Here is a 16,171-nt window from a genome sequence, read left to right as displayed (position 1 = left end):
ACTTCTGGGGCCAAATCTGACCCATGAATGTTTTTAATTTTGTGAACTTCCAGTAGAAATATTGATGCACAGGAAGGCACAGACTGACAGTCAATGACTCATCAGTCTTATTTTATAGATTGCCTTTGCCTCTCAGCTCTTCTAATCAAATATTCATTGCTTGGAAATGCCCTCCCAGTGCATCCTTGCTGGTTAATTAGAATCCCCTCACCTTGACTCTGAAACTTCTCCCACAGATTGAATGGAGCAGACTTCTGCTTCTTACCCAGGCAAATCTTCCATGTGATGTTCAGCCCGAGGTGCTGCTGAGACCCTGCTGTTTCTGCTGTCAGTCACAGGGGAAGCCAGAGCAGTTTCTGACTGGAGAAAACCCTCTGTCTTTATCAGCGCTCTGAGTCCCAACCTACAAACTCAGTGAAAGTTGTTGAAATTAAAAGAGGACTAGTCTCCCATTGGAGTGAACTGGAGCAATGGCAGTAAATTAAAAAACAAACAAGCAAACACACCTCACCAAACCACAAATAAAAAACAATTCACGTCTTCTCCAGCTCCACAGATAAGTGGGTCTAAGTTAAATGTAAGCAAAGTCCAAAGATTAGATCTACCACTTTTCTCTGATCAAGACAAGCACCTATCCGAACAAGTTTAGTTTACTGTGATTTGTCTTTCCTAAAATCACATTGCCTTTTGGCCTCCTTTTGTTTCTGCATCTTGATTATTATTATTTTCTCCAATATCTGTTTGAAAAAGTTGTATATGATAGAGTTCAGACTAATGAACTGTACTTTTTAAGCTACTTCTCTTCCCAGCTCAAGAGCTGACCCCAAATCTTTATCTTTCTGTCATTTAAGTGCCTACATAATTTCCACTATTTGTATGTTAACATACATTGCAATACCTATGGAAGATATGCAAAACCTTGTGCTGTCAGTATACACAGGTCTTCTGGCTGTTCAACATCAAATGCTGTTTCCAAGAAGTTGAACCAGATGCAGTTTAAAACTATTTCTATCACCATCTTTACATTTGCATATGACTACCTCTGCTCAGTACTGACATTTTATCAATAGTTAACAAACATAGGCAAAAGTTTGAATCTGTTTCATTTATTTGAGTCTTTCAGATCAATAGGAAGAGTGTCTTTGGGATATTTTTTTCTTTCCGATGCAAAAATGTCATCAATTATTAATCAAAGCAGACTAGATTTCACTGAAGATCTGACTTCCTGCAGCACGATACATTATACTTAAATGTTAAAGGGGCATTCTTTCTTAAACTGCTGCATGCTAGAGTAGCTTTTAATTGCAATATGAAATGGATCCCCTGGTAAAGCCTAAATGAGTGTAAATGTGAAATGTGGGCTGCAATGTTTTCACATGCAAAGAGTTTTAGCGTAAGTACCGAAACTGCAGAACAGGCTATAGAGATGGTCCTGTGGGAAAGAAAGCCTGAAAAATTGTCCTGCTCCTCCAGGGGTGGGGCATGGCAGGAACGTTCACTTCTGTACAGAGGGCAAATAGGCCCCAAATCCAGACTGGCTTTGGAAGAAGAAGTGGAGGCATGACAAAAGCTGAATTTCAAGGCTGGGTGTTTATTTCCTGCAGACATTTCTGGTGACCCTCAGCATGGCTAACAAAGAATCCTCAGCCTGCCAGGCCATGCCAGGACTGGGGTTATTGAGGGAAATGGGGATGTTTGCCAGATTGGGACTCAGACCTTGCATCAACATTGAGCAAGCAGCTTTAAGTATTTATTTTAAAGCTCTGTTGGCTCAGTTGAAGCCATGCCTGTCATGATAATTATGTTGAAATGCAAGCTGAAATGACTTAAAGACACATTTAGAAGGACTGTGAACCCTGTCAGAATTGATAACTGAGGCCTCTCTTCCTTTATTATTTTCACATGCTCATTTTATTGAATATGTACGGCGAATGAATTGAAAACCAAGTGCTGTATTTGTGAGACATTTAAATTATGTATTAGTAGCTCGAGACACTGTGGTTAGCCATTAAATAAATAATCGTAAACAGACCAATTCAGAATGATCTATTTCTATATTTATGTTTGTGGCCTAAGAGAGGAAATAGATGCTTTTCAATGAGAGAAAAAAAATCCATCCATCATGGTGTCCTCCAACTAAGGTATCCAGTGCTAGTATAAATGGTATTTTAAAACATAGTATCAAATGGGTTTCTAACAACTCCCAAGAGTGGAAGGCAGCCAAGTTTCTTTGTATTACCTTTTTGTTTTCTATATGATGTTTATATTCATTTTGAGAGAACCGTAGGAACTGTTTGTTGTATGGGCTTTTTTTTTTTTTTTTTTTTTTTTTTTTTTTGTCTCTTTAAGAAAATTGTTTTCTGTTAATTAAATTGGAATTCATCCCACTGAAACTCACCTGCCACAGAGCCCAGCAGGCAGGAAAAGGCAGTCCTGCTGGCCTTGGAAAACAGTAGCAATGTTCCAATTAATTGCAGTTGGACCAGAAAAAATGGCACTTCTCACAATGACTTCATGGTTTCAATGTGTGCACTCAATTGTTTGTGCATTTCTTTTTACAGCTGCAGCTCCAGGAGTCATGAGAGCCCTGCTGCATTTCAGTTGTCCTTGTCAAAAAGAAAAGACAGGAGAAATTTCTCCCTCTACGTGTGGATGAGAATGAAAGGACCCTTAGGACTCAGGCAGGAGAAGGTACATAAAGGCGTCTCAGGTTGTCATAGTAAACTTACCACACAAATGCTTTTATGGAATCCTTGCATCATAAATTTGAGAGACCAGAGGTTGGTTATGCTGCAGCAGAATCAGGCCCTGTCTTTAAGAGCTGTAAGTTCAGTTCTGCAGGTGACTTGCACAGCTGATGAGACGTTAAATGCACACCTGGAACGTATAATCCTCAAGCACATGACTGACATGGGACCTAACTTTCTTGAAGTATCCTACCCCAGGGTCTGTCTGGGCAAAATATCCTGTCTATCAGAACATGTTAATGTAAGGAAAATGTAAGTTAGTAAAGATGAAGCACTTTTTGCATTCTGCTCTGTGTTTTGATAATTGTATTATTTATCTAATTTACATCTCAGTTCAATTGAGAAAAGTAAAATTCAAGCTTTCTTGGGGTTTGTTTTTTTTTCAGATCTTGTGGTTAATTTAAGGTTTCTATTCTCCACCCTTAGCACAGTACTGTAATAGTAGCAGTAAGTGCTCTAAGGGAGTCCTTGGCTTTGGGGGTTACCTTCCTAGGGGAATGTGTACATAGAAGAAGCATTTTTGATGCTTAAAGAAAAGGATCTTAACCTGCTAAATTCCCTCCAATTTTATGTGCTGACCTCCCTGGGTTGCATCAGCAGAGATTTGAACCCATGTGGGAAACATGAGAAGCTGTGTCCAAGTGTCAGGAATAGGACCGCTTATATTAATACCTTGTAAATACAGGAACAAACTGTTCTTTGGAAGGAAAAAAAATTGCGCAGCTCTGTATATGAATGATGGATCTGTTACACTTGCACAATTTCACTAAAAATTCTCCTGGCAAGAAAAATGCTCTGGGAAAGCATCCCTAAAAAAATCCAACACTGTCAATAGTGTCACCCATGCAAACACCACCTCTGTGTATGTCATCATATGTAAATCCTGCATAAATGTTTAACTGAGATAAATGTTTAACTGAATATTTCTGCTATTTTTCTCTCACCCTGAGAGCTGTTTGCATTAGTAAACAAATTCTAATGTTTATGTACACAGACACCCACTCTGTCTCACTCCATCATTTAGCTGTTATTCTGGAGAATTATTCTCTCTGGTGATGCAAGGCTGCAAGGGTGCTGTAACAGCTCCACTGAGAGATGCTGCTTCCCAAAAGAGAACTTTACCAGTGGGGTGAGATGATAAAAACTGGGTCAATGTCCTTTAATGGATACCCAAGGTTCTTTTCATCAAAAGCAAAAGGCACTGCCATGGTCTGTCTATGACTGGAGGAGATACACACAAGGACAGAATGGAGTTCCCTCACTTTTTTCTGAAAGGTAGAACAAGAATTGCCTTTACAAAAGTGGAAAAATACTGCAATTAGGCACTTGGCATCCACGCAGTTCTGGTGAGCAGAGAAGTCCACAATTGTCCTTGCAGGTAGGTATTGTGTTTGTTCCTAGAGGCAAAGCCATGGCATGGAGGTGAGAGGTTTCTTTGAGGCTGGAGAGATTCTGGAGAAAAAACGGAGAAAAAGAATATTTTGTGATGCCACAGTTGCTGCTGTGTCCCCTGGAGCCCTGTGCATGGAACCGAGGAAGCTGTGAGATGCTGACTCAACAATTTTCTCCTCTCTCTGGCTGGTGAGTACTGTTGTTAAAATAGACCCTTTCCAGCCATCCTCCTCATTGCTCCTACAAACCACAATAGTAAAAGTGGCAGGGTATGCCTTCCTCTGCCCGTGAGTTACTAGGAAACATTATCTGTTCCCTTAATTTTTGTCCAATCTTTTGTTGCCTATAAATTATTTTCCTTGACCCCAAAGGAGAACCTTGCACTGGGTCTGCAGCATGCACCATGTCTAGTCTTCTGCTCAGATGTTGTAGTGATGGGCCATATTTTAAAACTCAGTGGGTAGAGGAAGCAGGCTACATAAATAGGTTAGAAAACCTGTAGAGTGTGTTTGTCATTTGTAGCTGAGTTATGGCTGTTTGCACAGGAGTGCTTCTGTGCTGTGGGATGTTGTACGTTGTGCTGAAGGACAGGGAACCTGGGTGATGGGGGCTGGTGTTCACCATATTTTGCTAGGAAAGACTCACCTTGGTGTGGTTGTGGATGACAAACCTGCCACAGAGACCTTCATGCAGCTGTCAGCAGACAAGTTGTGAGGAGGAAAAAGCAGTCACTGGAGGATGCTGCCTGACTGTGTCCACTCAGCTTCAGCCCTGCTTCCTCCAGCCTGGTTCTGGGGGCTGACACAGGTGATGGAAACCAGCCCAAAGGCAGCTCAGGCTGTGGCAAGAGCAGTCTCATCCCTAGGTGAGAAAACCCACCAAGGCATAATCCCTGTGAGCACAAGCACTAATCTTACAGGCAGGGGCCCTGTGGGGTGGCAGGGTGCAAGGTGGCTGTGTGTGCCTGGCACTGGGAAGCAAACTCGCTTGGCCCAGTTTTGCCACTGATTTCAGCAGAGCTGGGATTTCTACACTGCTGGTGCCACACAAAGGAGAACACTCCCATCCTACACGAGCTCAGCTGCGCTGAGAGACGGGTGTCCTACCACAGTTTCGAGTAAAAATCTGGGGACTGGAGATAGCAGACAAAGCACAGAGATGTGGTGAAACAGAGCTCTGTTCTTCCATCTTTACACAAACAAAAGTCCCATTGAAAGCTCTAAGACATTGAGTCCTCTGACTGAAACATATATATATATATAAATACATGTAAAAATTCGATGTATTACAGTTTCAGCTCTACATTTTCCCTTGATTTTAATTTTCTCTGTGGAGTTCAAATACAGAATGTTCCTTCACAGCTTATTTTCAAAGCTATTTTTCGACTTTCATATTTAAACTTATTTAAGGCCCTTAGATTTTTCTCCCAGCTGTGGAAAGCAAAGACAGGCTGAGACAGAAAAGTCAAAGACTCTTTTACAATCCTGGAACCTCTAAAGAGCATCCTTGAAATACAGAAAAAAGCTCCACAATAAATAATGCTTCAATATTTTTAAAGGAAGTTATCTTTTTGAATATAGCCTTTTCCCATTTTAAGGGTATGAAATAATTAAAGTGTGTGTTTGCATAATTATGCTTTGTCTCTATATCTGCAAGTATTGTGGGGCTTTTTTTCTCTCACTTTTGCTCCCGTTTTCTCTCTCTTATGTTACCAATCAGGCCCTGCTTCCCAAGCAGGTGCCCTTGGAAAGGAGAAATGCCTGAGCTTATGCCAGAATCACTGTCCTTGTTTGGCAAAAACAGGTTTCTGGCATGTGTCACATGCAGCACATGCCCTTCCCAGGCAGGTGACTTGCTCAGGGATTTTGTTCAGCTAGGATGGGTGTTGCTGTCTATGGTTTTCTTTCCATCCTTCCCTGTAGCTGATTTGACCACTTCAAATTTTCTTTGCTTGTTGTGGGGAAAAAACAGCCAGGTTTTGCATTCAAGCAGATTTGTGCAGAAACAAGCGTGTGTGTCCAGGTGCCTCTCTGCCATCTGAGCATCCCTGGGTGACTGAAGCTCTCATTAATGGGTCTGCAGTCTTGGTCTTGCCCCTTTGCAGGTCTTTGGAGCCCAAGGTGCCTGGACAAGCTTATTGAGTGCAGCTGGCAGATGCAGCAGCTTGTGCAGCAGTTTTTGGGCTCTAAATCTGAGACTGGACAGGTAGAGGTTCTTGGGAGCCCTTTGCAGATTGTGAGGTGAGGGGACCACGTCCACTAGTGAGCTCTGGTGGCCTAGAGTTCATCTGCCCTCTGCAACCTGTATTTCTGTAAGATGCCAATTCACTGAAACACTTTGCAGATACTTGCCTATTTTGATAACCATTTGCTTGAGTGACAAGTGGTGAGAGCACTCAGCCCTGACCTGTATTGTGCAGACTATGATTCTGCCCTCCAAACCTATGTCCAGGTAAGGCTTTTGCTTGCTCTCCCAAATACCTCAAGTATTTTATGTGCCTAACTTGATCCTGGGCAGGGATTGACAATGTCTAAAATGACACCTTTCTTCTTCCCTGTCAGACAGCAAAGTTTTATTTCTTTATCTGACAAAAAATCTGAGAATTTTCATATTGCAAAACATGATTTATTGTGTCACATTTCTCCTGTACTGTTCTTCCTCCTCCAAAAGCCTCTTTCTCTATAGTTGTTCAGATGACTTGTTATGTTTATATCTGTCTGTATGACATTTGGAAGCTCAGTGTCTAGAGAAGAAGGCAGGGAAAGAGGCCTGTTCCCCCAGGACAGACACAAACCAGGTTGGTACTGGAGCCACTCAGCCTTGTGGGGTGAGCTCTCTCCTGAATTGCCTTTCAAATGCTGGAAGCTTTGTGCTCTAGTAGGAGCAGTTTGCTCTTTCAAGAGTAGAGTAAACTCTTAACAACCCTAGGGCAAGTCTCTTAAATATTGAGGTGCAGGGGTGTCAATCAGACAGCCTAAGGAGTGTGGAGGTCATCCTGGAGGGTTGCCTCCAAGGCCAGTTTCTCACAGACCCTTCTCACCCTGGATAAGAGGGAGATTTCCTTCCTATGGAGGAAGTCCTCTAACTGAAGTTAAACAGGACAGCTTTCCACCTAAAAAGCTTGGAGCAATCCAAGGTGCTGCCTGGTGATTCCTGTCAGCATCTGTGTAGCCTCCAGGTCATACACAGGTTACTTTATTGCCCTGAAGCGTGGGGGAAAGCCAGGGATGCTGTGTTTGTAAAATACCCTGTTAATATAGCTGGGAAGGATGATGAGTTAATTCCTTCCTCCTTTATTTTCTCTGGATGAAGCATTTATTTGTGCAGTGTAATTAGTGGGGGTTTGTGCAGGTGTCTGCCACCTGGAGCACACCCAGTTAAGTCAGGAGACTCAAAAAATGGGCTGTGAGACTCACAGAGCATGAGAAGGAAGGGCATACCGAGTGGGAATAGCACCCAAGGAAGATTGCCACTGCCACCCTGCTCACAGCTTGCCCCAAGTCCTCCTTGCCTCCCAGAAACAGTTGTTGCAGTAGCAGTGTAACCCACTGTGTGAGAAGGGGTGGTAGAAGGAGTTGAAGGGATGTGGGTACACTTAGCTGTTTGACACTACCATTATATTTTGATCCCACTGGCCAAATCCATCAGAGTTTGAGAGGTATTTAGGAGTCTCAAAGTTGATTATATGTTCGCAGTAGATCTATGAAGAGGCTCATTAAATTGAGAAGTTGAGCCCAGCCAGGGATCCACCAAGGGGGTTCATGCTCATAGTTCAGTCTACCTGATGCTGATCCAGCATCTTGCCCATCCATATGGCAGTGGAAGCAGAGAGTGGGAACTGATTATTGCTGGGATGGTGAGGATTGTTGGGGAACAGAAAATTTAAATCTGTGGAACCACTGACTCTATTAATTTCACAGCTTTTTAAATGAGGGTAGGGGAGAAGGAGGAAGAGCAATCATTGCTAGGATGCTTGTGATTATTAGGACAAATCCATTAGAGACATGAAATTAATATTCTTAAGTGTTTTAAGTCTCTGGATGTTCTTATTCATAAGTCACTTTTTTTTTTTTTCTCTCAGATCTTTTTACTAGATTGTTAAAAAATAATTAGAGGCCCAGTTAGAGCTCAGGGTGGCCAACCACGTGAATAAGACTGGACGTAAGCAGAAGCTCATAGATAAAAGCTGAAGAAGTAGAAGGAAAATCCCAGACAGGTCTAAAGAAAGTATTCCCAGAACCCAGGAAGGGGAGAGAAGCTGAATGTTCTGCCTGTGTATAAAATACATCTCTCCAGTTAGATTTTTCAGAGATATTACCCTGAAGAGGCTGTTGTGACTTTATTTCTTAAGTGTGTCAGAGAGACCCTTCTAAGATAGTACATGTATTTCCCCTCCCTTTTGTGACAGTTGCAGATTCTCAGCAATGCTTATTATGAAGTCTTGTTCTCAAGGGCCTTTTAAAAAAAGCTGTAGAGCCACACTTATCCAAATTTCTATGGGAACTTGATAGATTTTCTGCATGTTATACGACTCTCAACATCTCATGAACAACTCAAGTATTTTCTATTTTAAAATGGCACAAACCCACTTTCAAAAATCAGAGATTGAAACATGACATTGAAATAGTCAACAAAATGTTTGTTCTTTATATTTTAAATACAAGTAAACATGTTCTGCTCCTGCAAATGCAGGTCTGCCTAGACTATAAGCTGCAGGACAGGACCTGGAACCCATTTGTCTCTTTAAGATGGGTGTTAGGGTCTTTTTCTGCATCACTTTTAAATAGGGATCACTCATCATAGGTTGTGTAGCAGTACATGGGGTCTCCATTTGAAATTGGATTTCCTTGAAAGCACTGTCAGACAGGTTTGCTTGGAAGCACTCATATTAAAGGCACTGTCTGCCTTGAGGAACTTCTCCCACAGATATAAAAGGTGAAGGGTGGTGGGGGTAAGGAAGGGCCCATCATGTCTCTGGTGAGCCTGGTAGTGGAGGCAGAGAAAACAGCAGGGATTTCCTTGGTCCCAGCCCAACATCTCTGCTGAGCTCTGCCCTCCCGCACAGCCCCCAGCTTGCTGTGGCTCAGCCGGTGGGGGCAGGCACGGGAGCTCTTGCTCAGCCTCTTGCTGGTAGAAAGTTTCTCTTTCTGCAGAGCCTTGGGCTGACTTGCTAATTGGAGAGCATTGCTTTTGCTGATGGACACGCCTCGGGAGCTACTCAGCTGGTGGCACTTGCTTTCCTCAGTCAATCTGAAGCAATGTAGCAACAAACTCTGCCAAAACACTGCACATCTGCCAAGCGTAGAAATAGTAGAAATAATCAGGTTCTGGAGGGGTTGTGCTGCAGAAGGCACCGGTATCTATCCAGGCCAGCTCCACATTTGGGGTACAGCTTTGCTGCCAATACAGCTGAAGTTAACCCCTGAGCATGATGTTGTCTGGGTAGTGACATTGCAGTGTGGCTGCACAGGCTGGTGAGCAGGCACTGAGTCCAGCTTGTTGTGTAGGTGCTGCCCATGATGCACTAGATTTGATATCTTGCCATAATGCCCTTTTGGCATGATTTGGGGGGTGAAAGTAATGGGTGTAGGAAACATTACAGTCAATCCCAAAGGATTGAAAGCAGCAGCACATGCAAGCCAGAGCAAACCTGTAGTGTTGTCCAAAGCTCTTTTGATGTAAGGCTCTTCGGTGCCTCTGGTTCCATATGCAGCAAGCCTATGGCAGCTCTGGTCTCTTATTTGCTGGATGAGCATGAGCTGGCTTTGTTACATGGCACCATTGTGACTGCTGGCAGAGCTCTCATTCACTTTGATGAATGATGTAGTGAAACGTGACTGCCATTCTTCCATGTGCTTTCACAGCACCAAGGTGTTATTTTCAATTCTTGGGTGACTTTCTGTATCCACACAGGAAAAAAAAAATCAGGGAGCTCATTGTCCACAACTCGTGAAACAAATCAGAAGTCTTCCTCCTATACAAAATCCCCACAGTAAGTGGGGTGTAAGTTCTGTAAGACAGAATTCAGAATCCCTTGGGTCTTACTTGGCACATGGTGTGCTAGAGAAATCCCCAAGCCATTTGCTCCTCTTTGGAACAGGAAGAGGGATTTAAACAGGACTCATAAAAATATTTCCTTTGTGCTTTCTGTTGCAAACTGATGCTCCTTGCCTTGTCATCTCCACTTCCTTACTGATTTGTCTCTTCTTTCCTTCATACCTTTATCTCTGAAATTGTTTGGACAATTAGCTGTTTCTTGTCACCTTTGGTCCTTTTTCTTAAAATTAGGAAATGCTAGATACCTAGAAATACTCATGCATAGTTCCTTCTCATCTTCTCCTTTTTCTGACAGCATTTCTTAGGTCTGGGTCACACTCAGACCCATTGGCTTTCTAATACTGGAATACAGCTAATAAGCAGCATGATTTTTGTCCAGATTAGTGTAAGTCATTATGATTTATTTTTACCTCAAAGGTGGCATGATTTTGAGAGCAGGGATGCTGACCTTGTGGCCAGGAAGAGACAGGATCTCTGCTGTAAGCAGCACCAGAAGCACAGAGCAGTGGCCTTGTCTTTAGTAGCTGTGTGAACTCATTCAAATTGTTTTCTCAGTTAAACTGAACACTAAGAATTAATAATAATCTAGAAGAATTGTAATTACTTCTTCTGCTCTTCCTGGAAATTAGGAGTGTTTCTAGCCATGTTTACCTCAAAGCATTCAGATTTCTTTCTTGTTCCTCAGTAAAAGTGCACAGACAACCATGTCTCTGTTCTGGCGTGACAACACAATTAGAAAATTGTATCTTTAAATACCAACTTAATCTAATCTGGGACGAAAACAATAAAAGGCTTTAATCATAATTGCATGGTGCCTGCAGGCTGTCACCAGAGGGCAGAGACAAGGTTGTTCATTGCCATGTGTGGATAGTTTAGAAATTAAATCCCCTTTTCACAAAGGCAATAAATTCTGTTCTCACTTGTGTCCTTTCCAAATATTTCAGCTCTGTAACCAGATAGCTCATTTCATCAGCATCTGTCAGAGACTTTCTCTTGCTTCTGTCAAGCTATGTACAAAGGGGCAAGGAGAAATGTCTTTATAAAACTACACACACTTGACTTTGTAACATCACAGCTTACATGAAATACTAGCTCTAAATATAAACAAGGTACTAACTTTTCCTTCACAGGGATTTTTCCACTGTTTTGTATTTATAGTGCACACACACTGAGGATTCATACCACCCTGGGTATCCACAGCAAATGTGGGGGGGGGGGGGTTACTGGTACTTCATCTTTGGTCAAAAATTGCTCTTACACATTATATGTAGAAAACTGGTAGGGTTTCAACTAAGAAGAGAATGGGTTTTAAATCCCAAACCAGTAAGATACAATTTCTACACTGCCTACCCTGTGTAGGAAAGGCAGATTCTAAGAACAACTCCATTTTCCATTACCTAAGTTGGACAGACAACGAGGGTTTTGAGAACATCAGTGGCAGCCTATGAATTAATTTCTGTTCTGGAGAATACTGTGAGGGTTTTGGCACCAGGAAACCAGCTCAGTCTCAGACACTGAAGCAAGGCACACCTCACCCCATCAAGGCACACCCACCTTGACAAAAACCCTGGCAACAGGGGGGTAGTCATTGACTCAAAATAGCTCTGTCAGTGTCTCCACTTGAGGACTGGAACATGGTAAATCCTAGTAGAGAGACAATGGGCAGAAGTGCCACAGGCTAGCTGTTTTGTAGAGAAAAGGCTTCCACCAGGGAACAAGGACTCTGGAGTAAGAGGCAGAAGTAGGAGACTTGGACTCCCTGGGTTTCCTGCAAATATCAGGGACCTGATGGCAGTGTATGTACCTGGTGGGAGGCAGATATGCTCAGTGTTCTGCTTTTCCATGACTGCACATCTCCTTGTTGTAATTTCTAAGCAACTTGGTTTTGGTTTTAGGAAGAGGCTTTTAAAAGTCCTTGCAATTCTCTCTGCTTGTTTCCCGGATATTTAAACTAAAAATGAACATCTAAGGACTCTGCACCTTGAGGAGGCTGAAGCTCCTGGATCCAATGATGCCAGGCAATTGAAACATGTGCAAGAGACCGGGATTACATACAGGACCTGACTGCTGCTCATAGCCTTGGAAGGAACAAGGCAGGCAGGCTCCAAAGGACAGCATGGGAGTAAAACTAAATTAATGAACCCTAGAGCACCAACTAAGTATCTAATGTACTTTCTGTTTTAGCATATAATAAAACATTCAGCTCTGTATGTATTCCTCTTTGAAGAGTGAAAAAAGATCAGAAGAATCCATAGCTTGGAAAGGGTATCTCCTATGTCTGAACTCCAGTGATGCAGAAAGATCCTGTGTGCTATTCGCAGTATCCCAGATTTTAAAATCCACCATTCTGCACAATGAAAACAAAGAAGTGAAGCTGAAATAGGACAGTGTCCTAAATGTGACACAGAGGTCTCGTAGGAGGCTAAGTGGGTATGCAACAAGCAGATTCAGCATCACCAATGTTGACCATGTTGGTACAGCTGTGATCGGCTTTTTTGCCGTCGAGTTCCCTCTTGCTCCCATCTCCTGCAGGTTTGATGATGAGGAAAGACATCAGCAAATGCAGAAGCTGAGCACACACGGGAGTTTGGCAAGAAGGCAGAGCAGCAAAAAGAGCAAAGGATCTGTGGTTCTTTCAGCGTGTCTGGTTTTAAGGAGCTACTGGTGCAGGATGCACTTGAGAACTTGAGAGGCAACACTTGCAATTACTTGCACTCTTCAATTCAGGTAGTGGTGTTTCCCTCCCTTTCCTCTCTCCGTGCTGCTGCTGGCCATGGCACTAGTGCCATCCCCACGGGATGTGTTTTTCCATAGACATCTCTTTTCTACCAGCTTCCAGACAATCCCCATAAGAGGGGAGTTGCTCCTCAAGTAAGAGGCAGAGGCTCCATTCTGCTCTCTCCTTTCCATCAATCCTGTTGTTTAGATAGCTAATATGATGAGGGATCAGATACTTACGTATTTCTGAACTTATATCTCGGATCAAGAATGGAATAAAATATGTAAGAAAGCAGACTTGCTCTTTCACCCATCCTTTTTTCCTCATTCCCTAGGGACTTAATCAGAGTCCAGTTTTTCCCCACCTTACACCAGGATATTTTATTCTTTAATTAGAAAATACACTAGCTCAGGCAATGAAACAAGGGGAGAAGAGCCTCGTTAAAGCATATTACAAATATATTGTAGGGTAATATTGTTTTGACCTGCTAGCTAATGTTCAGGATCTGCATTCATTTATTTATGTTTACATCTTTAAACTTTAACTTTTTGTAAATTAATCCAGCTGTAACTCTGATCACACTTACCTACCCACAGTTTTAGGTTAGTTTCATGGTCATGATACTGAACCACCTTAAAATAGAGGCAAGGTAGTTTGACTGCAGTAATGATTTATTGCAGTGCTCAGTCAGGCTTGTGTTATTTCTCAGTGCATTTTTCATGCTGAACATCTAATACTTAGATTTTGGATTATTGCAATGTTTGTAGCTTTTTACCCCAAACTGCTATTTTGAACTGTCTCCCTTCAGCTATACCTTAGTGCAGCTTTGATTTGGGAGAAGTTTTGTTACACAGAGCAGTGCTGCCAGGCTACATGATGAACTGCAAGAAGACTGAAGAATGCTGCTTATTTTGTTTTTGCTTATTTTAGTAGAACTGAGCCCAGTTTTTCACCTCATGCCTGTGGAGACTGAATTTCTGACCCAGCTTGCTGCTCCCACACTCTTGGGACAACCAGTGCTTCCAGAAAGTTGCTATCTGTCTTCTGAGGTGGATCCAGAGAGGTAGGCAGCAGACGGCTGCTGCCAGTGAAGCTGGTTTCTGCCAAGTCCCACTAAACAATCAGATTTGGAATCTATAAATGATCTCTTGGGTCTGCTCTTCATCACTTCAGTGCAAGGGCTTAACTGGAGTTAAGCCTTCACTGAGCAAGTGTGGAAACACTTTTAATCAGAAGCAGGAATCATTTGACCAGCTTGCCAAATCAGATTAGAAGCAGTTTATATGACCATTGTAAGTATCATAAAGTGCCTGGACATGGGAAACATCAATATATAAACAAGATACCCCCTGATTTTTTTATTATTTAGGCCTGCAACAGTGAAAAGCATTTGAAAGGCTAGATCCTTTGTAGTGCTGAATATCCTCAACTCCAGCTGCACTCCTTGAAAGCCCGTGTGCTCAGTGACTCCCCAGGAGGCCCATCTGGTAACAGCCCCACACCGCTCTCCCTGCCAGGGAGCAGCCACTACCACCCCAAGAATGGAAATTAAAAGAGCAACCTGACTCCTTTGAGAGCCGCAAGACATTCCTTGTATGTGAAATTTCTTCATATGCAAGATTTCTGCATAGCTGTGCTGCCACTTACAGAAACATGTTTTCACAGCTTAAAAACATTCACCCCCACTGAACCTCAGAACTCTATTTAGGATTTGACATGTCTTCAGGAGATTTTCAGGAATCACACAGAGTCCTGAATATATGTGAACTAAGTAGTGACAGGAAGAAAAAAAGCCACTCCTGGAAATTAAAAAATAACTGAATTTAGATCAAACACATGGAAAGTCTGGCTTTTGCCCTAGAAGGTTAATCACTATTTGGAATTTTTTGCCGTGGGAGATTCCTTGTGTAATTGTTGAAAGGCGAGATCAAAACCCAACATCATCTTTTGAGTGCCAGTGTCATGCCTGGATAAAAACAAGCTGTATCAGCCCTAATGATATTTACTCCCAGACACGCTGCTGAAGCTCTGACTATGTTTGGGATAGGAAGGAATTTCCTCATGTGGTGAATTGGCAAAGTTTGGGATTTGTCTTGTTCTTGTGCATTGCTCAAGGACCATTTTTTGGAGTCTTGTTTCAAATTCTTTGACTTTCTGCAGCCTTGTGATCAGACCTAAATATTCGGCTTTTCCCACCCCTTGGCCCTGCTTTGTTTCTAAAGGTTTTTCCTGCTTTACCAAACATGTATGGATGGATCTCATTTTGCTGCATTATAAAGATACTCTAGCAATGGCAAAAATAATCTACATTATTACTTATCTAAAAATAAGATACAGGGAAAGGAAAAGGGCAAAGGGAATAATAAACTGCACAGTCAGTTACAACCTTCACCTTCATTCTCTGGAAAACAAATGAATTGCAGGATGCTCTAGTGTACAGAGGTATGGTCAAAGTACCCATTGTGTTGGGGCAGCACTACAGGTAAAGAACAACTTCTTGTCTTTCTTGTGTGACTAAATCATTGTTATTGTTCAGTATGAAGCAAAGGAAATATTTACTAAACCTCACAGTTAAAGACAAAAGTCCTTTATTATTCTCTTGCTGTTACAGATATGAAAATGGTCTGCAGGTCTGATAGATGCTTACGGCACACTTGATTACTCTTTAGGCATATTTTAATACACTTTAGGTTATTTTAGGCATATTCGTTCCTTTATGAGCTTTCGAGCATAAAGTCTAGAGTTCCTTTAGACCTGTATGAGCAACCCCAGTCCTTTCTTTTGGTGTTCTCAGCAACCCTTGTGTACTTGAGCCTAGCATGATGCCAGTGTGAGGCTTTGTACTGGACAGGCTGGGAGCGACCTTTGACTTGGGTTGAGTAGGGCCAACAGCTCGATGCAGCAACAGCTACTTGAGCTCATGCTTTTCTAGCTGTTTTTTTCTGTTCTGCAAAAGTACTCTTGTTTTAAACAGCAGTTTCTGGCTTGTTACACCTCTCTTACAAAAATCTGTGGTTTGAAACCTACCAAAACCAGAAAGCTATGTAAAGCTTGTCTTGTGAGCACGTGAGCATGTGCTCACGTGAGAAAAGTGAAAGTTGGAGCACAAAGAGAAGAGTAAATTGAATCTTTCCTCCCAAAGCAATATTAACTTCAGCATGTTGTAATAGCAAGCAATGTTTATGTTAGTTCAATACCTAATTCCATTAGCTACAATTACACTGGTCCATTCTGTGGAGTCATGGGGCACTTTCCC

Source organism: Vidua chalybeata, chromosome 5 (assembly GCF_026979565.1).
Source record: "Vidua chalybeata isolate OUT-0048 chromosome 5, bVidCha1 merged haplotype, whole genome shotgun sequence".
NCBI classification, from domain to species: Eukaryota; Metazoa; Chordata; class Aves; order Passeriformes; family Viduidae; genus Vidua; species Vidua chalybeata.
The sequence above is the reverse complement of the archived record's forward strand: the minus strand, read 5'-3'. Positions refer to the sequence as shown.